Below are 26,479 nucleotides of genomic sequence, written 5' to 3'. Positions count from 1 at the left end.
CCTGCGCTTCGAATTTGCCCCTGGCACAAATCAAGCCCTGGGGGAAAAGAATCCCAGCGGAGGCTAGAAAATCCCTGGCGGAGCCAAAAGGCTTTTCCTCCCCATCGTTCCACTGCGGCGCCTCCCCCGCTCCAGCTCGGCCCGGCGGCTGCTTGCAAGAGGCACCGGGCGCTTGGAGCCGCCTCCCATGCGCTGCTGCAGACGCTGCTGCGGGGTGTGTGTGTCTGTGTGTGTGTGTGTGGGGGGGGAATAGAACTAGAACTACAACTCCCAGGGTGCCGCGCGCTCCCCTCCCAGCCGGGCTGGCCGCAAGGGGGTATATAAGGGCGGCATGGCAGGCGCAGGACGGGACATTGGCAGCAGGGGCGCGCTCGGGTGCAGCTGCTGGAGGCGCAGCGGCGATTAGCATCAAGCCAGCGGCTGGCGGGGGGGCCCTGCCCGCTGCTCCCCAGCTGCCGGGGGAGAGAATCGTGCACCGGGCTCCGGTCGGAGCAGGGCTGGGATCCCCGTGCGGCTGGACCCAGAGGTCCCGCGGGGGGAGAGATCTCGCTGCGCCCCTGCCGTGGCTGGATGCGCTGGTTTGCCCACGGGCAGGTCCTTCTCCCGGTCTCCGGAGCGCCAAGCGTCCGCCCTGCAGCCGGAGAGACGCAGCTCCCGCCCGCCGTGCTTTGGAAATAACCCCGCTGGGCTCGGCTCTAGCCGCGCACAAGGAGGCTTGTCCGAGCCGGAGGAGTTCTTGCTTTTTCTGCGCCCCGCTGCTCGGAAAAGGAGTCGCTCCAAATCCGGGGCGCGTGGGGTGGGCTCCCCGGACAGATCGGGGGATGTTTTATGCTGCCCGGGGAATGCTCCGCTCTGCTGCTGCCGGAGGACCCGTTCCCAAACGGAATATCTCTCTCTCTTCCCCCGCCTGCGTTTTTGGTGATGTGGTTTTGGGTCCCTTTGTGTGGAATATACGCTCACCCGTTCATCTGAATTGGTCACCACCCTGATTGGCGAATCGAAGGTAAGTGGCTTTCCTGGTGACCCAGATGCTTTGGGGAAACGTTTTAGGAGCGACCTGGTGAAATGGTAACAGGTGGGGCGCACTGGAGTTGGATATAATCAGATTCTTTCCACATAGACCATTCCCCCCTCCCCATGTTTTAACCCTAAAGGAAGGGTGGATTTTAATGCATCTGAAGAACAACTCTCCCCTGTTTGTTTGTTTTTAAACTATGAACAACCTTTATTCTTGTAAAGAAAACAAATCAGTGGGTAGTTTATATGGGCACCGTAACTTGCTACTTTGCCCCATGGATGGAAAGGAAAGTCGACCTATGAAGGTGTCTGTTGCACTTGTCTCTTTAGTGGCTCTTTCCCCAGATCCGTTACTTTGCTGGCTAGATGGGTGAGGAAATAGCGCCTACCCGCAACAGCAGGTCGGTGAAACTCAACCTCCCAGCGCATGGGGCCGGGGGGGTTACATGAGGCTTCAGGTTGAGGCTGTAATTTAAAGTGTTGTCTGGAAACCCCGAAACGGAGGAAATGATCAACTGGGTTTAGGAAAGGAATTAAAACAAAAAACTAAACCAAATTTCGGGGGGGGGGATGTTTTTGTTTTGGGGTTTGTTTGTTTGGTAGAATCTATGGGGTAATAACCCGTTCCCCTGAGTTATGCACAGCGAGCTAGAACACCAGCGCCTCTCGGTTTGTGGTGGTGTCCTGGTCTTCTCCAAGACATGCCATGGAAGTGCAGCATTTCCAGGCCCCACACGCGCTCTGTGTGGGTGTCTGATCACAAGTACATTGGTGCGAGCGGGTCTCTCTGGAAAAAACAGATAAAATGGTTCGTCTTTCCAGCAAGGTGTTTTAATTTGATCTTGTGCCTTTGAGATCTGTCCCTGGAGGCACAGAGTAACCCTGGCCTGTAATTTAACACCAGGTCCTTTACTTTCAGGGCACTATAAACAGGTCTAATGGTTGCTTTAGGCTTCTCCCCTATAGAATAAGTCTTTGTTTCCATTCTGCCCCTACATCCTTCTGGGTGACTTTGCTCAGCTGTCTTTCCCACTCGGATATGCCTTCATGCACCCTGCAGCTAGGGTGGGCCAGGAGCTCGGAAGGCTCTGCTGATTAGAATGCTTTCTAATGATTCACCTTCTTAACATCCACCAGAGGCAAAGGCAGTTTAAGTGACCTGACCCCTTGGTTTTTTGCAATCTGATCCTCCCCTATATTTGTAACAGGACCCTGTTTTTATTTGATCACACGGTCTTCACAACACAGCCTTTTGTACCACTCATTGGAAATGGTTTTAACCTGTCACTTAAAGCCCGTTTCAATGAATACGTGAACTGTATTTGAAGTATTTTGAGCTTGACGGTGATATTGGATGTTTTAAAAAGGGAGGGCATAGGGGGAGTTGGTATAAACACAGCTTGCAGCTTGGAGAGACTTAAAATGGAAAAAAGGACTGTTTCTTTTTATATAGGAAATATTTGCTTTTCTTTAGAACTTGCATATTTTATCCTCCTGAGAAATGTCGGTGTTACGTATGCTTTAAAATAAATCTTTAGTTTCTTGGAATGGGTCAAACACTTTGCCGGTAGTATGAATAGAGTCGAAGATCCAATTTATAAAATGCCGCAGGCATGTGACTTGTCATCCCATGTTCAGAGTGGTAGGGAGGGTAAAAAGGAGTGAAAATACTGCATTTCTTTGTGACTCTTGACCTTATAGAGGTGAGTATGGATTGACAGTAATATAGATTAGGTTTTTTTTTTCTGCCCTGAGCTGGCCCTGGTTCTGTGTGTGTTTAATTTCTCCTAGCAGTGATATCTTGCAGAGGACATGAGCAGTGTTTGATGTATGGCTGGCATGAGACTCCCTTGCTCCCACCAATTCAGAGGAACACTTGATTGAGGCTGATTATGCAAGCATCTCTGATGCACAAGCGTACTTTTGTGAGAATTTTGGAAAAATATGAATGACTCCCTTTATTTTGCTTCCTACAACAAAAAGACCACACCAGTCTAGACCTGCAACCAATAACACACAAGAAAATTCGTGCTGTCTGCTCCTTTGGCCATATCACTGAGGACAACACCGTCTCTTCTAAAGTGCTAGCTGCTGCTTTCTGTGGAGAGTCAGTGATGCTAGTTTGGAAAAGAGAGATTTGGTTACTTTGACGTAAACAAGAGGCACTTTTATTTCCCACACATTATTATGGTTGCTTTTCACTGTGAGGAGTACGTCCCTCCTAAGGTCTTGAGACTTGAGAAAGTGCCCCTATTAAAATGTCTCCGCAAGATAAGCGAACAATCTTTCTTTTTGTAACCAGACAGTGGCAGTGGGGGCACCAGAGGTGACAGGAAGGGAAAGCTTGGGATGTGGTAACGCAAGGCCTTTGGGAGGAAGATATCCTAGTGAAATGGAGGCTATGAAGGGAGAGATTCCAGCTTAGTGGTTGGAGCAGGGGACTGGGAGTCAGGACTCCTTTGGCTTCTTGCTGGCTTGTTCTGTGCCCTCAGTCAAGTCACTTAACCTCTCAGTGCATCAGTTGTTCTTACTTGTAAAAATGTGTGGAGGGAATTTACTTCACAAGCTTAATTAGTCATATCTCCCCCTGGGGTTAATTCAGCACTACCTTGAACACCGTTATACTAGTGACTAATTTTGGTCCAGTGTTTGCAGAGTACATCTGAGATCCTTGCATGGAAGGTATTGTAGGATGTAAAATGTTTATTGCAGTACTTTGCATGTTACTCTCTTGTAGGCCACGTAACAGCATAGCTGAAAAACGGACTAATATTGCTTCTCGCGCTCACTCAAATTAATACAGGAAGTAAAACCACGTGGCTCCAGACAGGCTTCTGTTGATGCCCCTTCAGAGTTAGTGTTTCCCAAGTCCTAACGATCTGCCAACCTCAAACTTCCCTTGTCATGTCGATGGCATGAGAGACTCTCCACCTGCTGTGTGCTGTTTAAATTGTGACCATGTTCCAATCTCAAGGTGGCTGCGTTTCAGTGGTGGGTGAAATGAGTCCTGGACCACGGGCAGATTGTGAAGTGGACACAGAAATGCGACATTCACTGAGTACAGAGAGGCTTTGGCAGTTGTATTAACTGCCGTCTCTCTTGGTGTATATGTGCTGATGGGAGCAGAGGGAAGAGAACTATGCCCCACTGTCCTTTCCAATAGGATACCTTCCTGATAGCTCACAAGAGGTTGGGTTGGTGGAATTATACCCAGGGCTTTCTTTGAGTAGGGGAAAAACAAGCACTGTGATCATGTGTTCTCCCTGGCGAAGCTCTCAAGGGGGAGTCTGGTCTCTTTGCACCTCTCGTAGAATCCTCCAACAGGGAGAAACACACAGGGCTAAGGAGTAAAATCCCCAGCCGGGCCTGCAGCAGCTGCCGATAAGTTGTGCCACAGCAGGTGTGTGGGAGAGGAGCTAATGTGACCTGCTGTTTTTCTCATCTTTCTGTGTTTTGGGGATGGTTTGACCTAGCGGCTCTGTATGCAGCTCTGCATTCTCCCCCTCCCACATCCCCCCTCACCTAACCTGGGTCACTCACCATCTCCCTGCTTGTCTATGAACCATCGGTAGGAGGACCCCCATGAAGCTGGGCTCTGCAGCTTGCATGGGACATGTGATGCTCCTGTACATCCCTGCCCTCTTACTGCTGCAACACAGCAGCATTGCGTCTCCCTATTGCGCTCCACTTGCCCAAGCAATCTCCCAAGAGATTCTGGGGGAAATCAACAGTGCCTCTTTTGAGCTACTGGGGGGGAGCGACCCCCATCTTACAGGCTGGGGGAACTGGGGTGCAGAAGCCCGACCTACTCATCTGTGAGTGCCGGTCTCCAGACTAGTCATGGGCCAACCTTGAATGTTTAAAAATGAAATTTTGTTGGGTTTCTTGTGGTCTCTGGAACAGTGACTTGGGCACTAGGGCGTGTCTACACTAGCGAATGTTCCTAGCCATGGTTCCCCACTGGTGTTAGCAACAGCAGGGGCTGCAGTGCTGATGGGACATGGATGACACAGTTGCAATGAAACCCAATGACCCCTACTCAGGAGTCCTGTCTGAGCTGCCGCTTCCATTGGTGGTGGTGAACAGCTGGGAAGTTTCCTAGTATAGACTCAGCCCTGGTAAACCGAAAATGAAATCGGGCTATTTAGTGCCAAATCAAGAAACTCCAACTGAAGGGATGGGCAAAGCAATTCTCAAATCTCAGCCATTCAGCGAAGACTAACAAGACAGCTGACCTGTCAGTAGCTGCACAACTACAATCCTGCCCCAAGCCTTTGGTGCTACTGAGCTGAGTATCAGCAGTGGTTTAAATCTCTTGCTGCAGAAGTGGTGGGGGATGGGAGGTGTCATATGGTTACAACATTCATTTGGGGCTCAGGAGATCGGAGATCAGTTCCTGGATCTGCTACTGCCTCTCTGCATGACCTAGAGCAAATCTCTCTGAGTCGGCTCCCCATCTGTTAAAGGGAGATGATCATCCTCTGTCTTGCCTATTGTAGATGTCAGGGCATGGATTGTCTCCACTATGTGCACGTACAGCACCCAGCACCGTGGGTTTCAGATGGGACGTGCAGGCAGTACTGCAATACAAATAAAACTGGAGACGTCCTGGGTCATGGAATGGAACTCCCTCTCCTCCTCCCTCCCCCTGCTACCCAAAGCTGGCAAATCTCTGATGCCAGATGTATCTCAAAGGCTCCCATCTGAGATGTTAATGCTCTTTTGAGGGTGCATTTTCTTCTGACGTTCTTCAAGCAACAAAATGATTGACATCGTCTTTCCATACTCTGAAATACAGCCTACATCAGGAAAAGCTAGTCTGTTTCCTTTTGATTAGTTATGTTTCTGATCCAAATTAATCTAGCAGCACCACTTCTCATTGCTCATGTGTATTATTAAAAATAGTGATTGGTCCTGAACTGTGGCAGTAGCTGGAACCAGCATTTCCTAGATGGTGGAGGGGATCCTCTCTTTCGAATGGCTTGGAATGCTCTTGAGTTTTGGGCTGTTAAACTTCTTGACTTCAGGCTCATCTCCCCCGCCGTGGCCCCCCCCCCATTCTCCACTGGACAATAGGGGGATAATGCCAGATGCACAATGCAGCTTGAGTATTTGTCTAAACTTTGAGTAGAAAAGCAAAGCAACAGAGACAGAGAAAAGTGTAATGTTTTGCCAGTTCCCAAGGCCAACGCGGAAGCTAGAACTGTACTACAAAGGTGAGCCTGGTTTAAAACCGCTTATTTCAGCAGACAGATGTATTTAAAAATGAAGGGCCAAATGCTAACACGGTCCCCCATGTTCGTGTAAACCCCGTGTGAAAACATTGTTTTATTACCTCTTAGAACTCCTTACTAAATACCGTTCCTTTTGGATGAAAGCTCTTAACGCAGGATTAGGGTTTACAGCAAGTTGCTTTATTTGTCCGAGGAGATGGATTCAATGTTCAATATGGCTCTGTCTCCTACTTTATCCACATGGCTCTGGAGCCTCAAGAAATGGGAGTTCATAGACTTTAATACCAGAAGGGACTCTCATGATTATCTAGTCTGACCTCCTGCACCTCACAGGCTACAGAACCTCAGTCACCCACTCACTCCTATAGTGGGCCCATCACCTCTAGCTGAGTTACTGAAGTCCTCAGATCCTGATTTAAAGACTTCAAGTTACAGAGTATCCCCACCCTCTACTTTAGTTCAAACTAGCGAGTGATCCATTCCCCACGCTGCAGAGAGGTGAAAACCCCACAGGGGTCTGCCAATGTGACCTAGGGGAAAGTTCTTTCCTAACCTCAGTTGTGGCGATCAGTTAGACCCTGAGCAAGACCCGCCAGCCAGGCACCTGGGAAAGAATTCTCTGTAGTAACTCCAAGCCCGTCCCATCTCTGGCCATTGAAGATATTTTCTAATAGCAGTCACGGATGAGCTATAGGCCATTGGAGGCCACCTTATCACTTATCCCCTCCATACAATTATCAAGCTCAGTCCTGAAACAAATTAATTTTTTTGCCCCCGTTATTCCCCCTTGGAAGGCTGATCCAGAACTTCTCTCCTTTGATGGTTCTCCTCTTGACTTTGTCCCCCGGCTCCATCAAAATTTGCTGCTTGTGGACGCATGGTAAATCCATCTCTGTCCTCCAATGCATGCCACATTGGCTGACTTCAGAAGAAGGTACCAGTGCATAATTGAGGGTGGAACGTTTCTTACGTGACCTTTACGTAGTGCTGGATTCTAGCAGCTGATGGTTTTAAATGAAGCCTATAAGTGCTGCTGTGGACCGCTAATAATGGTTCTGGATTGGATCAGACAATAGGGATGCCACTTCTGGGTTGGAGGTTCCCCCACTGAGATCCCAGTGTGGATGAGTGCCCCATCATGGCATCTCCAGTCAGCTTGAGCTCTTGCTGATGGTCCCAAGAGTCCTATATCTAGGAGCAGAATGTCTTCAGCAGTGGTTTGTCAACTGAGGATCTTTTGTCCCATGGCAGTATAATGGAGCATGTTTCTGGTACCCAGGCCTCAGTAGGCTCAGGTTTTTGCCTAACGAGGCTAGGAGTGTTGCTTTAGTGTTTTGATTGTATCATGATCAATCTGTTTGATGTCCAACATTATCCTTTTGTTTGTACTGCTTCTGTATGCATGAATGCAGACGCTTGGTGGTTGTCCTTATAAAGCTCCTATCTGTCTGTGTGCTATGCTGGCCATTGATGCTACAGACCCCTGGGTATGAATTCTTGCTGGAGCACTTGACGCCTATGAGATAAGTTGCCCCTTCCACCAGAGGATCAAATGTGCACACCAAGAATGGAGGAAGCTGAGAACACTCTCATGCTCTTTGCTAACTTAAGTGCATACAATGGCAATTAAACATTGCTGTGGTGAGGAATCGAAGTGCTATAATGGATTGAGCCTCTCAATCTGCCAGTGAGAGGGGTCATAATTATTCCCATTCTATTTATGGGGAGCACGAGGCATAGAAGAAGGTTGTAACATGTCCAAGGTTGCATAATGGGTCAGTATCAGTCCCAGAACTAAGCCCCCTGATTCCCAGTCCTGTACTTCTAACCATTGGGCATTACATTTGGCTCTGGATTTAGTGGTTCATTTTATCTTACTCCCCTCCTTAAGACATCTTAATTAAGATACTTGACGTTCTTGTGTGCAATCTGTCTTTTTCAATAGTGGACAAATTGGAGAAGTATCTTGTTTCTTAAATCTCTTGGAAACAAATCGTCTTGTGGATATGTCACACCAGTTCTTTATTTGATCCACTCTTCTCTGTGTTTTAAAATATGAGCTTGGTTAATTCTCTATTCCTCTTTCCTCTCCTGGTCCCAGCCAAAATCTTCTCAGCTGTGTAGAATGATGAAATGAGACCCTTCCCTCTTTTTTTTGACTGGGCCACACCAGTCACTGTGAAAAGACCTGAAAACACGCTTTGGTTTCCGAAGGTAGTATCAATCCATATGTTGGCCCAGGTAGTAGAGACTAGGACCAAAAATCTCTAATCCAGATCTCCATACAGTGGCTGGAGTGCAAGCACTGCAGCCAAACTTCGTTGACCATCTTTTTGATGAATGGTGGCAGATGAATGCTGGGGAGCTGCGCATAGGGAAGCAGCGTGACATGTAGGTAAAAGTGGGATTATTTCAGAGCTCTGGTGCTCTGTTCCAAGCTCTGCTGACCTGCATGACTGTGGGCAAGTCATAAGGGCCTGGACCTTTTAGACATGCTGAGCGCCTGCAGCTTCCGTTGACATTTGGGAGAAGCTGTAGGCACCTGGTACCTCTGCAAATCAAGCCATTCACTTCCATTGCTTCAGTTGCCCCATCTGTGCAATCTATAGTATCTATAGCAACTCTCAGGGATAAGAAAGATGATCTCACCTGTAATTAGAGACTGATCATCACCCCAGGCCCTTGCAAGTGTTGCAGACCTGGGCTCATTGAGTCTGCATAGCTCATGGGGGCCCCCTAGAGATGGCTCAGGAACAATCCCTCTTCCTCCCCCCCCCGCCACCTAATTCTTGGGCCAATGAAGTCCTTGAGGATGTCTAATTTGTTCCGCTTCTGGATTGCATCTTCTGTGACATCAGGGGCCTAATAAGCAGTTGGATTAATGATGGTTCAGTAAACTGTATGGCCAAACATCTACCTCGAATGTAACTGTTTTGAAAAATAAATGGGTACAGGTGACCTTCTTGTTCTCAGACATCCAGAACTGTCTGCTCTGCTGTCTGTCTTTTTCTTATCAGTTCTGCATTTGACAGCAGATGGCTAGATGTTTTATTTGGAACCTGGTCCAAGGGAAGGAGCCCTTTTGTATCAAAGAGGCTCTGAATCTAAAGGAGTTGTCTTGTGGAAAAGTCTGTTTTATGACCGTGAAGGAGGAAAAGGAGTGAGATCAGATGCTTGTTTGGGTGGGCTCTGCATGGAGCGCGCCATAGCCTCCCTTGTTCACTGCCACTTGGAATTCTGGTGTTTTTCTTTCTTCTGCAGGCTTAGTCTTGACAAATAGTCCTGACATCTTGCCAGCACAAAAGAGAGCAAGCAAGAAACTAGACAGCTTAGCTGGCCAATGTCCTAAAGAGTTGTATTCTTAGTGCGATATATATGATGAGCAGCATTTGGTTTGGGCGTGGGGAGTAGATTTGCAGCTCTCAAGGATGTGGTTTCCATTGTGTCAAAACATGCCACAAACACGGCAAAGCAGCAACCAATGTTAACATGGAAGGGGGGGAAAAATCCTGCCAGCGTGGGGCTTGGATATGACTCATGTCTTTGACAGACATGTTATGTGGGCAACTCAAGCTGGAGTCACACAAATACCAGCAAGTGACGGTGAACTGTGGGTTATTTTTTTTTAAATGTTAAGGGCTTAAAAACAAAATGGAAACAAACCAAACTAATAGGAGGCCAAATGACAGAGTTCAGATCTAGATGCAAACTCAGACTGAAGGTGTTTGCAGAGGACCCTGTTTTCGACAAAGTTAAGGTGAATGGACAATGATGCGCTGAGATGGTCCAGAAGTTAACTTTTGAGATGGGGAGCTAAGGATGAGAGAGAAATGAAGTGTGTGGGGGGAGGACTTTGTTATGGTTTTGGGTCCAGTGTGTAATATCCAGTAGCGTGTTTTTTTTTTCTGCACCCTGAGTGTGGAATAGTGGCATGTATACCTCTAGAAATGCAGAGGCTCTGGATTTCAGCCATTCACCTCCTGGAACCTGGCTTTGAAATCCTGACTTTGGTCACAAATGGAAAGAAGTCCAGTATTTTCATCCAAGTCCCACTTGTTCACATTACAAAACATCCATACCATGTGGCATGGTCTTCAGTCCTTTCTAAGGAGAGTCCCAGGCAGGGATGCACAGAGATTTTGGGGGGGACCTGGGGCAGAATCTGAAACTGAACCGCCTCCCTTGCAAAAATTACCATGGAGACGAGTTTGAAAAGAGGGTAGGGGGCGTGGGCGGTTGTCAGAGAGGTTCCAGGCATCAGGGTTGCTGTCCTCCCCACAAGGATAGGGGGGCTCTGCGTGTGGCTGGTGGGCTGCTTCCCATCAGGCTCTCCCTGAGCTCTGGCCACCCTGCTGTTGGGAGTGAGATTCCCCCACCCTGCTCCTACCTTTGGGCTCTTGGCCTGGTGGTCGACTCTGGCTTGATGTGATGGGTGCCAGTGGGATCTGGGCCTGGCAGGGGCGGACGAATTTCTCCCTGCACTATTGATGGCCGCAATGCTTCTCACTCAAATTTGGCCCTGCTGCCCCTCCTTCATTTTGGGAGCCCTCTCAAATAGGTGGCCTGGGGCAAACTGCCCCTCCCCTCTCTTCTCCTGGGTGGGTGGCCCTGGTCCCAGGACTAGAATGTTAGGGGTTGATGCAGGTTTAACCTGCAAAGCTGTGGAGGGGAAGGACTGGCATAGCAGGCGATGTTGTAGGTACATTGGCCGAAGTCTGGGCTTCTGACCTTGCAAGTGGAGGTTGGTTGGTCGCTGTTTTTTTTTTTTTTTTGGCCTGCACGCTGACTTTTATAAGGATGGAGAAGGAATTGCGCGCTCTCCCCCTTCTCTTGTGTTCAGTAAACAAAACCCAACCATCGTTCTTGTGTCTGCGGATGAATTTAATGATCATGGACGGGTGGGTCTAGCTCCCATCCTGGAACGTCCCCTTCTCTGCACCTTCCCACCTTTCAGACATTGAAATAGGTGCCCGTGGTAGGCAAGCCAAGTCGCTGCGCTAAGCTGGGAGCAGGAGATGAAGTGGTGTTAGTGACTCTGGTACTTGTTTTGTTTTTATTTCCTTTTTGGTCTCCTGTGGAAAACTGCTCACAAGGACTAGGCATTCTCTGCCCTCCGCCCCGCTCTGTGAATTGGGCTTTTCAGAGGAGCCATCTGTAGGGTTGAACCATAGGCTACAATTTGGCCTGGTTTCAACTGGAAGAGGGAATTATTTCTCCATTATCACTATCTTCCCCACCTCCCCACTCCCACCCAAAGAGGGGGACTGCTAGGGCCCTGATTTTGTGGCAGTAAGGGATGAAAATGTGTTTAAAAAAAAATAATAAAGGCGGGGGGGGACTTTTTCCAGCGAAGAGCCGTGCCGTAGAAGGAGGAGGGGATGTTTTCTCTACTTCCTAAAATGTCTGGGAAAGTAAAGACCCCTTTTTTTATTGCTTCTTCCATTGTTCCTTAAAACTCCTTTTTAATGGGAGGAAAATGTTCGTTCCTTCCTTTCAGCGCCGGGTGTCTTTAAGAATTTGCTCTATTGTGAGTCCAGGACAGAGACCCTTCTATGAGGGCTGCATAGACTCTCTCTTCAGTGGGCCTCCCCCACCCTCCCTCCCGCCTCATCTCAACAAGCCCCCCATTCTCCTCTGAAGAGGGTCCCTCTGTCTAACCAAGTAACTCTTAAGGGCAGCATTTATTGTGGGGCACTCGGCTCACAACGAGCACTAGAGTGTCAAATAAACTCACTCCGAGCCGCAAAGAGAAGAGGGAGAAAATACAAAAACCCCTTTATTTTCACCCCTGCGGGGAAACAAATATGGACTTTGTGCCAGTGAGCAGCGATCTGACACAGCAGCGTAGACGTGTGGGCTAATATTGGTCTAATAAGTGTGTGTGTGTGTGCTTGTGGATATATGAACATATAATAAATATCATGATATGGTGGGTGAAACTGAGGGGTAAGATGTCTCTGCCGATGTGCAACAGTAGGCGTGCAGGATAGCAGTGATTCTGCTCAGCCAGCCACCTTCGATAGCCTTTCGGTGGTGTGTGGTTTTTGCTGTTTGAAGTGGGGCTGGCGGGAGGAAAGGGGATTCTCTGTAGCTCACTCCAGTCTGAGCCTTTTGGCTGAGACCCTCAACAAAGGTGCTACATAGCGGGTGTCTCAGAAAGGGCCAGTTTTTCAAAAGGGCTCAGCTGCTCCTCTTGTGGCACTTATAATGGGCTAGATCTTCAAAAGAGAACCCGATGCGCTGAGCTCTTCTGAAAATGGGGCACCAGATATCGGTGCTAATTCCGTCTGAAAATTCCAGTCTGAGCGGAATTCTATTGCAGGGGACTCGATTGCCTAACACGGTTTGTTGCATTGCGTGTCCTTGCAATGGGCTTGCTGTTCCATTGTTTGTAGCTTAACTATTTTCTGCCTGTTTTATGACCCCTACTGTATCGCTGCACCTATCCCGGGGTGCTAGCGCTGCTGCCGAGAGCTGGGGCATTTGGGTAACTTCCCATGGTGCAGTGCCTTGTGTTTAAACTGGCTGAGCTACTGTGTTGTGGCTTCCTTTCCTATGGAAGAAACTGTAGCCAGACATTGCAGCCAACATCTACAACCAGCACGAGCCAAACACTCGGGATGGCAATTGTGGTAGCAAAGCATCATGCAGGCACTGCGAGCGGAAGACGTTCTAGCCAGCGGTTTCTTGCAATGCCATTCTTTGCTTAGTGTGACCAATTGTGATGTGTGGTTTTTGTGTCATGGGCAGAGGCCACTGACTTATTGTACATATGGGCCTTGAATATCTACCAGCAGCTGGTGCAATACCTGTTCTGCAGATATCAAAAAGGCTGCTCAGTATCCGAGGCTGCCAGTCACTCGCCTTCCACCAAAACCAAATCCTTTTTGTAAACAAAAGGTTCTCTATCCTCTTTCAACCGGTGCCTGCTAGCGCACCCAGGATCTCTCCTAATGATCAGAAGATGCCTTCAGTTTTCTTGCTCAACATTTGCAGCTGCTGAAGGGCCGAACATCCTTTTTCAAGTATTTGTCTCCATCCCATACTGTGGATGGAGGAGCAGTGGAGGTGGAAAGATCCATCTAACTAGACTTCGATGCTGGGATTGGAAATATTTCAGCTCTAGTGATCTTACATGGAAGGCATTCTCGTACTAGGGTGCTGGGCAGCAGTCTGTGCTATGCTGAACTTGGCCAGCCAAATCCCTCTACTTTTTAACCTTGATTTCTTTTGGTGCAGCCTCTCCGGTAGCCTGGTTCTATTACTGAAATGGACAGTGGCAGCAGACTGGGTCTGTCTCTTGTCACTTCAGAGAGTCATAGCTTAAAGTCCTGAAGAGACCGTTGAAATCAACTGGCCTGACGCTCTGGCCTGGACTATGCAAGAGAACTCATCCAGTGATGCCTTCTTTGAGCCCAATGACTTCTTTTTTTTTTTTTTTTTTTTGTGTGGATCAGTGATGGCATGTGTGGTTTTTCTCTTGATGATGTATTTTGCGTTGGCTTCTCTTTACGTTTTGAAAGCTAAAAGTTACTGACTGGAATGGTTATGGCTTTTGGACGCTCCAGGCCCATCCATATCTGGAAATGTAACTTTGGTGGGCACCTACGTTAAGATCCAAGGAGTTGGTCCGCTTGACGTGTGTCTGGTAGCTCCATGCTTTCATCGTTCCTGTGAGAACAGGATTCCTTGCCTGAGCTCCAATTTACAGTGGGAAACGCGGCCGTGAAGGGCCCAGTCCTGCAACGTCCACTTCCACAGACCTCACCTAAAGGCAGCCGTGTACACTAGCCATGACAGAACGTTTAGTGACTGTTAGTGGACAGACAACTTCCAAGTTCTCCAGAAAGCCCCTATTCGTCATTTATGATAACTGAGTAGAGAGCGGCTGCTTTATCACACCTCTGTTATTGACTAGAGGTAGAACTTTCAAAAGCTCCTGAGTCTAGGGTGACCAGACAGTAAGTGTGAAAAATTGGGACAGGGTGGGAGGCAATAGGAGCCTATATAAGAAAGACCCCAAAATCAGGACTGTCCCTATAAAATCAGGACATCTGGTCACTCTACCAGAGTCACTTTGGAAATTGGGACTCATGGCTCGCCTACACGGGCCAGCCTGCAGTTTGGGCTGTGAGGGTGTTAACTGCAGCACGCACGCTAGCATGCTGGGCTGTATCTGTGTTGTATAGAGCGCGGCATGCTGGTACATGCTGCAATGGATGCCCCCGGGGGTCAGGACTGCAAGGCGGTGTAGACAAGTCCTAGTCACTTCAGAAAAATCTTACTTTTTCGGCTCCTGAGTAAATCTGATGCGTTGGAAGATTTATTTTACCCCAGGTAACTTGTTTGAAACAGCAGTTGGATTTGGAATATAAATCTTAAGTGTCTTATATTTTTTACATGGTCACAACAGATTTGACATACCTCTCTGTAAAGTTTAACAGACTCTCATAACAAACTGTCCTTTCTCCATTTGGAGAAGATGGCTACTCAGGTTTCCTTTTAATCCTTCCTAATGACACCTCAGGGAGAAGGATAGTGGATTTTTGTTTTCTTTGATACTAAAGCTGCCTTCTCTTGCCACTTAAATTCAGGCACTAATTTTGCCTGCGTTGAGCCTGAAATGCTGTCCCCAACAAGAGCTCTCTTCCCGAGGTTGTTGCCCAATAATGAACAAAGAAGTTTAAAGTGGAGCAGAATACAAGCAGGTTTTTCTCTCTTTTTCCTGGGAAAGAGAACCCTGCTGTTTTCTATACTGTAAAGGGTGGGAGGGGGAGCTGCCGTTTTATTAGGCCTATTGAAAACAATGTGGGGCTTGTCTCTAAGGCACTGAGGGTCCTTGGTGCCTGGGCAGAGAGGGGTCCCAGGCTGAATCCGATGAAAATATGTTGGGACCCTCGTTGAAGGTGAAAAGCATCTTTGTTTGGGTAAGACAGCGGGGCTGCCAGAGGAGGATTCTGGTTGGGGGGTGGGTGTGGGTGTGTGTGTGTCTTTCGGCCTCTTGAAGACTGGACAGCTCTTACCTTTTGGGCCCGTTGACATAGGACAGGGTTAGAGGCTCTTCATCAGGCTGGTCTGGAAGGCTTCAGTGGAACAGTAATTACAGCTTGGACTCATGTCCTGCAATCCTGATGCTTCAAACCCTGATCGCCTCCTGGCAGCCAGGTGGCCGAGCCCACGTTGCAGTCAGGGATGTTGCTGCCATCATCCGTGCCTTGGCCATCTCTCCGGTTTGGTTTGCTGCAATGCACTCTGTGCTTGGGGTTCCGGTTTCACTGTTTGGAAACTGAAGAGGGGTGTTGAATGCAGTGGCTGGCTTGTTAGGTGGGGCTTCTGACTGTGAGTACCTGACCTCTCTGCTCTGTGATCTGCACTGGCTGCTTCTCAGCTCCTGGGTGGAGTTCAGGCTTCTGGGTTCGACCGAGAAAGCCCTACATGGCTTGAGACCTGTCTGTATGTCAGACCCTCATGCCCTACTGCTACAGTTGAGATCATCAGAGGCACTTGAGGTGGATCCCACCTCTAAATAGAAGGGAGGGGTCCATTTCACCCCTCACCTTTGGTCTGAAAGAACCCCAGTCTGCAGACCCTATATTTTGTGTTTTCTCCAGCATTTGGATGGGAGGATCTGAGACAGGGCCAGGTCTGTTGCTTCAGGCCCTGTGTAATGCAGTGTTCAGTTTGATCTTCATGAGGTGTCAGAGGCATCTAGAGCAGGAAGTGGGTGCTTCTGATTTGTGCATGTAAACCGGCAGAAACGCCATCAGTTGGGTTTTTTGGGGGTTTCCCTAATGCTGTTGACTGCAGCTTGGAGAACACGAATGTAACGAGGTTCTAGAACCCCCTTCATTAGAGATTCTCTCAACTTCACAAACACCAGCGCCTGCAGCCCTGGGTGAGAGAGGTCAAGCGTCACTATCGCGATTTTACAGATGGGGAAACTGAGGAATGGGGAGGGGAAGTGAGTTTGCACGTCCAGTCTGTGGCAGAGCTGGGGATAGAACCCAGGGGTCCAGACTCCCATTCCCTCGCTCTGTCCCTCTCCAGAGACTCTTTGTTCTGTGCCGGCATTGGGGCAGGACGGAGGATAACGTGTCTAACGTTCCTTTGGGTGGGCAATTGTCTCGCGTCATCGTTCAGCGCTTTGGTGTGGCAGAGGGTGCTGCTCCTCTCGTTGTCTGCTGGAGGCGGCCCTTTGTGTGCTAATCTTCCCCTGTTCTTCATCTGTGTAGTTCAGGTTACCCCACAGCGCCCATCACCCTATTGTCTGTAGCTGTCCTGTCCCTCTAGGTAGCCTCTGTGGGCTGTGATTTCGACATGCCGCTAGAATGACTGTCCTCTGTCTCAGCTGTGTAGTATTTGCTTTGGCCCCGCGCCAGCCTTTTGTGCTGTCTCTTGCCTGCAGGCAATGCAATTGTCCTCGCTGGGCTTTTGAATATTCCCGATCAGGCATCGCAGCCTATGAGAACGGCCTGCTGGCCAAACCCAGCTTTTCTGGACCCCTGGGTTTCCTCTGTGGAAATGACCTTCCAGTCCCCATTAACTACACCGGATCCAGATCCACAGCGGCGGTGTGAGGGCTGTGGCTGAGACAGAGGGATCGCCTTGTGGAGCCGGGTTTGAATTAAGCAGTGTGGGGGGAATCCTGACCCATTGAAGTCGGTGGGAGTTCTGGCCTGCCCTTTGCTGGGGCAGATTGCACTGCCTTGTGGATTTGGGATGGAGGGTGGGAGGGATTTGCACACCTGGCTTGGAGCGCTTTGGGATCTGGGCTCCAGCAGCCAACTCCAATGACCTGATCTGCTGTATTTTGGGGTCTTGCTAGAGCCAGCACTATTGCATGTTTCTGTGTGAAGATAAAGACCAGTGTGAGTCTCAGGCGCTGCTTAGCCCTGCAGAGTGGCGGTGAGGAGCCTGGGCCCATGGGAGTTGGTGAACCTTGTGGGGGTGGGTCCGTTAGCCCGAGAGGATGGGTCCCAGGCGCTGGTTAGTCATGTGGGGCAGAAGTGGAGAGTGTGTGTGTGTCAGTCAGTCAGAGTGGCCAGATCAAAGCCTTCTCCAGGGCCCAGACGTTGGTTTGGTGTTTTTTAACATTGACTCTGAAAACAATTGCAAAATCTAGGACATCCCCACTCCCCCAAGGATTTCAGGGAGGAGAAAGCAGGGCCTGGGAGCAGGCAATGAAGCAGTTTTAAAAAATCCCTGGGTTTGTATAACCCTCCCTGAGCTCTGGCAGCCTGAGTGCTAAGCAAACAACCCTTGGCCCCTGCCTGCTTGCCTGACTCAAGGGCTTCCCGGTGGCTGTGGGACCCAAAGCTCAGTTCCAAGAAGCCAGGAAATGCGGCAGGCGGGTTGTGGTTCTCCCTGGGAGAGTCTCTTTCCATTCAGATAGCGGAGGAAAGGGCTCGGGGTGAATCCCTTCCTTAGGTACGCCACACGCTGATTTAGCCAAGACCCACTCGTGAGCCGTGGGGCTCTGCATGCCGTCGTGTCGATGAGTGCTGGGGCTGTGCAAACGGGGTGGGAGGGAGCCCTCGCAGAGCCCCTAAAGACATCGAATCCCCTTTCTACCAAGCACCAGGCCAGGAAAACCTGGCACGGTTCTTACCTAAGGAATAATCGAGGTCGGATGCTTTGGGGCCTTTCTAAAAGAAATCAACCCCCGGGCCTGGCATTTCTAAAGCCAACTGCCTCAGACTGGGCAGCCTGCAGTCAGCACCCCCTGGCCCTAGCGTGCGTCTCCGAGCACTTGGCTTGCTGCGCCTTTCTCTCGGAGCTCGGATAAACCCGTTTCGTTCAGTGACTTCCCTGCCTCTGCCCTCCCACCCCAAATCAGTGGCGCCTCATGCCGCTTTCCAAGAGGACAGCGTTTTCTCTGTTACCTCTTCTGCCCCTCAGGCGCCCTGGTTTAAATCCGCCCAGGTTCTCCCCACCACCCTTGGGCGTGGGCTGCAAACTTCCACCCATACTTGACAACACTCTGGCGCTGTTTATTCCCTTCTGACTTTGCAGAAACAAATCCTTGCCATGGGCACCGAGGTCCAGATTAATCCATGTGCTTGGGAGTTAGGCAGCTAAGTCACTTTGACTCTGGGCCCAAGGGCTTTATCTAAAGGACAGTGAGCATTCACCTAGTCTAGGGTTCAAGCCAGTTGTATGACCCTCGCTCTCCCCCAGGCTTCCTTCCCTGGGCATCTGTTGAAAGCTGAGCGTTTAACTCTGTGGTCCCCAGAGGCCAGCCAGTACCTCCACAGGCTCTCACCAGGAGCAGAAGTCTGTCCCCGTGTCTTCCTCCCCAGCAGTTGTGGAGCACACTGGGTGCCGTGAAGCCTGGTGGGATGCCACTTCCTTGGTGGCATCCAGAATTTGACCCTAGTGCTCCAGGGAGCTCTGGCATTTCATACCCAAAGCACTGCTGTCGAAGCCATGCCTTCTGGGAGCGTAGCACTGGCCAGAGCATGACTAGCTGGTGCTTTCTGTGGACACAGCCAATCCAGTGGGGGATGGTGGGCTGACACAACCATTTTCCATCCTTCCTCCCACAAGCCACTTAAAATGGCCATCTAGGACCCTAGATCTAAGGGGGAGCTGCTGACTGCACATGGTCGGCTCTCTGGTGTGTCCACACAGCCTCTGCTCTTTCCTGCTAATGCCGCTACCAAAGGTACTTGGGCTTTTCTGAGGCCATTGTTGTTCACCAGAGTTCCCCACCTTTCTGTGGGGCGCTGGCCTCGTTTTGACTTTCTGTGGAAAACCCACAAGCAGCTGCCTCTGGGGGAGTTCACGAGTTCCCTGGGATACAGTCAGGCTGGGCTGAATTAGGTGTGTGTGTGTGTGTGTGTGTGTGTGTATGTATATATAAAAATACACATTGTGTGTATATATAAGCATTTTTTTTTCTATTTTATCCATTTTATTTTTCCCAATTGTACAAAGTTATGCTGGGCTGGGGAGGGGGAGGAGAAGGGGTCAGACAATTATTTAATGACAGGAGAGGCTGAGACTCAAAGTGAAAGCTTTACAACCATCAAAACCCAAATTATCAACCGCACAGGTTAAAATGTACACAGCGTTTTCTTATGTTGCCTATCTGTAAATTTCAATGGCGATATTTTTCTGTGTGTACACTGTGAAATTGACATTTACTGGCATTTCCTAACCCTTTGGAGCCTAGGTCTGTCTGTCTAGTGTCTACACACTAACTCTTGGTTGGCTCCTTGCAAGTTCCAGGGAGACCCACACGTCAGTATGGCCTGCTCCCTTGTGGCCAATGGTTTCAGTGCAGGGAACTGTTCAGGGTGCGCTGAATGAGCATTGCTCCTTCCACCCTAGGAAGGGGATCCCATTCCTCTGTTGGTGTGTCTGGCCTCAGCCTATGTCACCTTGGCTGTCCTAGCAACTGCAATAACCTCCCACCCCTTCTCTCCAGCCCATGGGTTAGATCACTCGGCAATGGATGCAACGTTACAAAATGCAGGGTTTGGAAAGCACAGTGTTCTGAGACACGTCTTCCCTAAGGCCCGGGAGTGGCCAGTTCTCAAAGCAGTGCTGCCCCCGGTGCAGACTTGAGTCAGACTCTCCCCGCTGAGAGTTCTGCTAGGAACGCAAAGCAGGGGCCCCCATGGGCTCTGAGCGCCTGTCTGAGCACTCTGCCCTTACACCGCGGGCCGGGGAGATGCTTGGTTGCAGCCACAAACCAGGCTAAGCAGGGTGGTTTCGGCTGAGTTTCGCATCGAGTCGCCTGGCCGGCTGGAGCTTGCTGGGGAGGGAGATGGTACATGCTTCCAGACTGACCTGCAAGGGGCGGCTGGGACCAGTGCAGTTCAGCCAGCGGGAAAGCTGCAGTTTGTCCCAGATTCGCCCGTTCTGTCACTTCTGATGCTCGGTTTTTGTCCTGGGGAGGCTTTCCCAGGCTTCCCTAATGCAGGGTCAGGGGCACTGCCCTCCCCTGTGGCAAGGGAGCTGTTGGCACCTCGAATGCATCTAGGGTGACCAGACAGCAAGTGTGAAAAACCGGGATGGGGGGGTTAATAGGCATCTGTGTAAGAAAAAGCCCCAAATATCGGGACTGTCCCTGTAAAATCGGGACATCTGGTCACCCTAAGTGCATCCAGGCCTGCTTCACTCCAGCCTTATGCCCTTGTCATCCCCATGCCCACTCCCTTCCATTTGCCCCAGAGCAACTTACTCTAAAGGATTTCCCCCCTCGCACGCTCTGCTTTCACTTATCCTGCCTCATGCTCCTGGTGCAGCTGGGCTCCTGCTTGAGTCGGTGCAGCCTGGGCAGCTTGCACATGGACTTGCCGCCTCCAGGCTGCGTTGGCTGTGCAGACAGTCGTGACCCCTAGCGTCTGCATCTTGCATCGCTGCAAGAACTGAACAGGATGGCGTTTAGAGCTGCAGTTTGCAGCGGCCGGCTGTTTTCCTAGGCCGTGTGTGTGTGGCAGGGAGCTCGGAGCGAGTGGAGCTGAAATTCTCCATCCCTTCAAGAGCACAGAACAATATTGAAGCGTTTATTTCTCTGCTCTCTCATGTTGTGGGGCCTTAACCCCACACTATCTCACATTCTCCATCCAAACACTCAGGTGACTACGCAGCATCATACAGTCCAAAGGTGCTGTTGATATTCAAGGCCACCTTGCTCCAAATCCGTGCATGGCCTCCCGATGGCAGGCAGTGGGCAGGCACTCCTGGGAGTCGAGCTGTAGAAATACCCATCCCTTTTTGAAAGGAAACTAGGGTTTTATATAACCTCCCCAAGGGGCAGGTCTGTGGATGGGGTCCCTGTGGCTTGCTAAAGGGAAAGAGCGGGGGAAACGGTGGTGGGGCGGGTAAGTTACAGGGGAGGGCGGCACTGCAGTTTCTGAGTTCAAGGCGATTCTGCATCTTCTCTCGCGGGCAGTGCTGGTGACATGCGAGGGAGTTAGGAGAACCAGGGTCAGTCGGTGGGTGGGTGCTTATTAAGGGGATTGGCTCTCGCCTAGAGTAGCTGAAGTCGGGAAGTGCCCAGAGCTGCCTGGTGGGGAAATCTGGGGCTTGAAGAATCCAACTTGTGCTCCCTAGTGCTCTTAAAGTGGGGGTGAAGAAAGCGATTTGTGGCTGAGCTGGCAAGAGCAACCCCCCCCAGCTCCCCTCCCCCCCCCCAAACTGCTGTATGTATGGCCGTTGATGAGTGCCAGTCATTGTCCGGGGCCATTTGTTTCTGCGCAAGCCTCAGTCAGCCATTGAAGAGCTGTCCAGATGGACTGATTTGTGGAGAAACAGCCTCATCAGCTGGGTCTAAGTGCTGTAAAGGGGGAGTGAAACTGGCAGAATGAGGGGCCATCACTAGAAGGAATGGGGTGAAATTAAACCCGAGTCTCTTCCTGGAATCCATCCTGGATTTCCCCAATACTGAGCCCTGTTGAGCCCATGGTGAAGTGACACAACCAGAGACGTTTTAAACCGCTCTGGCGAATCGTTGGAAGGCATCAGTCCTGCAGTAGCCTGGGGTAGGGCTTGATTAGAGTGGACCCAATAAAACTGGAGTTTATAAACAAGACTCTGGTTTATAAACTTTCTCCTTGGTAAATTGCTCTGTAATGACTCTGATCTGGTCAGTTTCTGCCCTCTCAGGCTCTCCTGCTTTTCTCTGCTCCCAGCTGAAAATAGTCTGTGTTTGAGGATTTGGTTTAAACTCCTTTTATTTTCAGTCCTGCAAGCGACGCCTTTTGTAATCCCAGCACCGACGCGTCCTCTTTCTAACCAACTTTACGCACTTAGTTTATTATTTAATTTCACACACACATACCATTTAGAGGCTGCCTGAGGGAATAGCATTGAACTGGTGACCCACGGTAATCACACCCGGGCCATTTGGGTGTTGGTGGTTGCTCTTGTTGGTGTGTGCTGCCACCTGGTGGGTGTTCCTTATGCCCACTTAAAGAGAGGAAAATCTTGCCCTCCTGCGTCCCTGAGATTAAAAGCACCTGGGCTGGGTTTCGCTCCAAATGCTGCCGTTGCAAGGTAACATCCTTCATTCAGGGTGTAGCAGCAAACAAGGGTCAGGGGGAATTGGTGTCTGCTTCCTTTCAAGCTTTCCTTGGTGGCTTCAGCTGAGTGGCCCAGTGGGGAGACCTTGTGGCTCGGCCCAGTTTGGTGGCAGGCTGTGGTCTGTGAGCAGGTTGGCTCTCTGGGGGGTGAATGGCTGAAGCACAGGCACTACGGAGCACTTGCTTCTTTGGTAGCAGCATTTCCAAGGGGTTTATCTTTTTGGCCCAGTGCTTAGGACACTAGCCTGAGACTTGGGAGTCCAGGGTTCAAGTCCCTGTCCACCAGTCTTCCTGTGTGGCTTTGGGCTGGTCTGTCTCTTTGGGCCGCAGCTCCCTGCCTAGAGCGTGGGGATAATGCAATTCCCAACCTCTCTTGTGGTGGTATTGTGAGGATCAGTCCATGGAGGTGCTCGGTTATTCCGGTAATGGGGGGCCATTATAGGTACCTCGGAGAGCTTCTTGAATGAATTATTACTGATACCCACCTAGCACCTTTTGGGCCGTGTAACAGAGAAATTCAAAGACAAGACCCCTCCTGTGAAGCGTAAACAGGGTGACCAGGCAGCAAATGTGAAAAACCGGGATGGGGGGGTAACAGGAGCCTATATAAGAAAAAGATCCAAAAATCAGGACTGTCCCTATAAAATCAGGACATCTGGTCCCCCTAAGCGTAAATAGCTGAAGGGTGGGGACTGGGCTCAGGCGTGTGGCTTGTTCGTCTGAGAGATTTGGGGGTTGTTGTGGTTTGTTCGTGGTGTTGAGGGGAGGAGGAGAGTGTTGATCTGGTAGGTTTGGGGCCAGGAGCAGGGCAGGGTCTCGGTGAATTATGAGGACTGGAGCTGAAGGAAGAGAAGGGAGGAGGATTCAGGGATGGGAAGCGGCCCCATGCTGGTCTGGCGCTGGCTGCGGTGAGGCAAAGGGTCTGTCTGCACGGGGCAGGGAGATGTGTTCATAACTCAGGTTAGCTAATGGGTTAAAGGAGCAGTGATGGCACGGCCACTGGACCTGCTCACCCAAGTTCAAGCCTCGCTTGGAACTGGGAGCTGCTAAGCTGAGTTAAAAGCTGAGCTGCTGCATCTTCTCTGCTGCTTTAACGTGTTCGCTAACCCCAGGTAAGAACATGCCTCCCCCCGCCCGCCTCTTTTTTTTTCCTTTGCCATTGAAGATGTCCCCGCAGAGCAGAGCATCCCACGTGAGGCTGGCTGCTCTATACCTTTCGAGAGAGCCTTGTTTCCCACCAGCATCAGGGGCTCCCAGGAGCAGAGATGGATGGTGGCCGGTGGGGGCTTATTCATGCTGGGTGTGGCAGGGAGGTAACTGGTGCAGGAGCTTGTAGGTGTGATACAGTTTAGGGAAGGCAGAGGAAGCAGGTTAGGGCGGCTAAGGGGGGTTCGATACGGGCAGAGGGCTGTGTGTGTCTGTACTCGTATTACAAGCCGGGGAGCTTGTATTTAACTCTTAAAGAAGTTTTATTTAAACATTACAGCACAGCAACAAGAGCCTGTTCTGCTCCCCTGCCGGCCCGTGTCTCGCCTTCCCCATCTGCGGCCACACCGGCACGCAGCAATATCAGCTCATCCACAGGCTAAGTGCAGCCAAGGGAGACACTAGCTGGTGCAGCCCTCTGGCTGGATTCAAAGGCGGAGAAAGGAGAAGGTCTTGCAGTCAAGAAGGCCAGAGGAGATCAGAGCCTGGGCAGAGAGCTTGATACGGGGACTGGAGAACAGACCATGTCAGTAAGTGGACGGGGAGGATCTGGGTGTTCTGCTCACCAGTCAGCACCAGTGTCCCTTACAAAGGGATGGGAGCTGCACTGCTCAGCCATCTGTCATAGACCCTGCCAAGGGAGATTCTCCTCCAGCCATGGCACTTCTGTAGCTATAGGATGGGAGTTCTGTTCTATTCTTGCTGCTGTCATCAAATTCTGAGGGGCCATCTTAGGCAGCACAATGACCTGGAGTCTGAGGTGGCCACAGGTTTGCTGTTATATCCTTGCTAAGAACATCCTCTGGGCTCCTCATGATTGTAGTTTGAAGCAGACAGTCTACAGTTATATATATATATTTTTGTTTTAATCGCCATAACACTCACTTTATTCCAAACTTGTGATTTCTACAGGGTGTCTGTGAGTCTTTATTTCAGCCCCCAGGCCTTCTCTGTGCCAGTGAGAAGATCAAACTGTCTCATGCTCTGAGTATGCAACACGTACATGCTCCAAGGGCATTTTAGTGGAAAAGTGTCTGGAGAGAAGGTGAAGATCCCTAAGCACCTACTAAAAGATCCTTTTATCTTCTCCACACATAGGAAACTTCCTTTCCTTTGTAGTGTCCCTTTCACTTTTAACTAGCACTTCCATGCAGAGAGGTTCCCTGATGGAAATCGATGGAGAATGTAACAATCTCCCTGGTTCTGTTCATGAATATTTTTCATCTCCAGAGCTCACTGCTTAATTTAATGGCTGAATCTTCCTGACCACTCCCGCTCTGCCTCCTGTGAGGTTTGTACCCTTGTCCCCTTGTTACAGTGAGGAAACTGAGGCACATGGAGACAAAGGACCAGATTGTTTGGTGGAGCTCAGCACCCAACAATGGGAGCTGGTGTCAGTACTGGGATGCCAACCCAGGTGTTCCGGGGGCGGGGGGATGTTTCATTGTGTTGTGCCTCTTCTCCCCCCTCCTTCCCGCAATGGTTTAGGCCAAATTATCCAGTGTTGCGCAGCCACCACATTGGCTTGCCCAGGTATCTGTTTGCATGCGAAAGAGGAGCTTCCTCAGCTGTCCCGGGCAGGGCGTAAAATCTGAGGCTGGAGATCTGGGCTCGGGAAGGAAATAATCAGGTTCCTAAAGGAAGGTTAACTATTGCAACCTTGATGTGCTTCGGCCTGCAGCCCCTCCGTGTTAGCAGCGAGGCTGCCCTGGGCTTTGTTCCTGCTCTCTCCTTGCCAAGCTCCCCAGAGGCACTCAGGGATGCATTTGCCGTAACTCCCCGGGGCCTGCGAGAAGGGCAAGACTGCTCCAGCACTCCCCCTGCTGGGATATGCACAGGCCCAGCTCTGCCTGGCTGCCCCCCAAATGCAGGTTCCTCCTTGGGCTCACCCCATAGCCCAACACATGCAGTTTTGCTGATGCCCCCAGCCCTGACCTGTAGCACCCTCTGCTGTCCCAGTCCCTGGGTGTTCCCAAAGGACGAGATTTGCTAGATTTCAGAGGTCAGGTTGATGCTGGGGTTACTCCGAGGCTGGCAAACTTCTTTCCCTTTGGTCCAAAATGCCTTTGTCACAGAGCAACTGCACCTGTATTTCCCTTCAGTGTTGTCTGTCTTGGCTGGAGACCCATGTTTCACTCCCTTGCGAGTGGTATATATCCAGGCTGCTCCATTCCCTGCCTTCGCTGTGTTAATCCTGGAGACGGTCTGCCCAAGCGTGCCTGCTGGCTTTCTCTTCAGAGCCAGTTAACAGAGTGATGCCCCACAGTTACAATTGCCACCCGGCTCGTTCTGTGCAAGCCTGTTTTATTCCTCAGGCAAAAGCACTACAGAGAACACATGCTAATAAATTTCCTGGCGATCCTGACAGAGCCAATGCTCAGATTGGGGTGAACAGTCCTTCCACACCTCACCACGGGTTTTCATTGTGATTTCAAGTTCGTCACAGCTTCAACTCAGAGCAGTCTTACGGGGCCTCCACATGCCCAGGCCATCCATGGACCAGACGTCCTGTTCGTTTGTTGGATCAGGAAGACAGCCCTGAGCCTGTTATAACAAGCCTATTTATTCAAAATCCTTTTTCTTTTCCCTAGAGCCTCTAGTTTGAATGAATATTTGCAGACCTCTCTGGAGGATGGCTTCCAAGGGCTGGTAGCCGGAGGAAGTGACGCTCCATTCCACAGTAACACGTACACAATTGCATTTTTTGATACAAGGGACCCCAAAGCTATTACCCTACGTCAAAAAGGTTTAACTTAATTCAGTTTATATTAATTGTCCAGGGTCTTGTCAGTCTGTCACAGCCTCCCCGACCTTTACAAAGCCGGCAACAAGGGCTTGGTAACAGCTGATGAGCAAAGCGACTCACACCCTGGAATTCCCATTCCGCGGGCAAGTCCAACATTTTCTGTGGAACAGGAATGCCAAAACATTGAGGAAAAATCGAGGCAACACTGGTGTTTTGACTTCATCTATTTATGTCCAATATTATAA

General features: G+C 50.2%; 1 long non-coding RNA gene across 1 annotated transcript in view; it reads left to right on the top strand.

Moving 5' to 3' along the window:
• The first annotated feature begins 364 nt into the window (after window positions 1-364).
• Window positions 365-26,479, top strand: part of LOC123347073 — a 106,441-nt gene continuing 80,326 nt past the window's right edge. Inside the window, exon 1 of the long non-coding RNA XR_006573031.1 lies at window positions 365-1,003. This is a non-coding gene — a long non-coding RNA (uncharacterized LOC123347073). The remainder of the gene's footprint in view (window positions 1,004-26,479) is intronic.

The sequence above is a fragment of the Mauremys mutica genome, chromosome 12 (genome assembly GCF_020497125.1).
Source record: "Mauremys mutica isolate MM-2020 ecotype Southern chromosome 12, ASM2049712v1, whole genome shotgun sequence".
NCBI classification, from domain to species: domain Eukaryota; kingdom Metazoa; phylum Chordata; order Testudines; family Geoemydidae; genus Mauremys; species Mauremys mutica.
The sequence above is the reverse complement of the archived record's forward strand: the minus strand, read 5'-3'. Positions and strand labels throughout refer to the sequence as shown.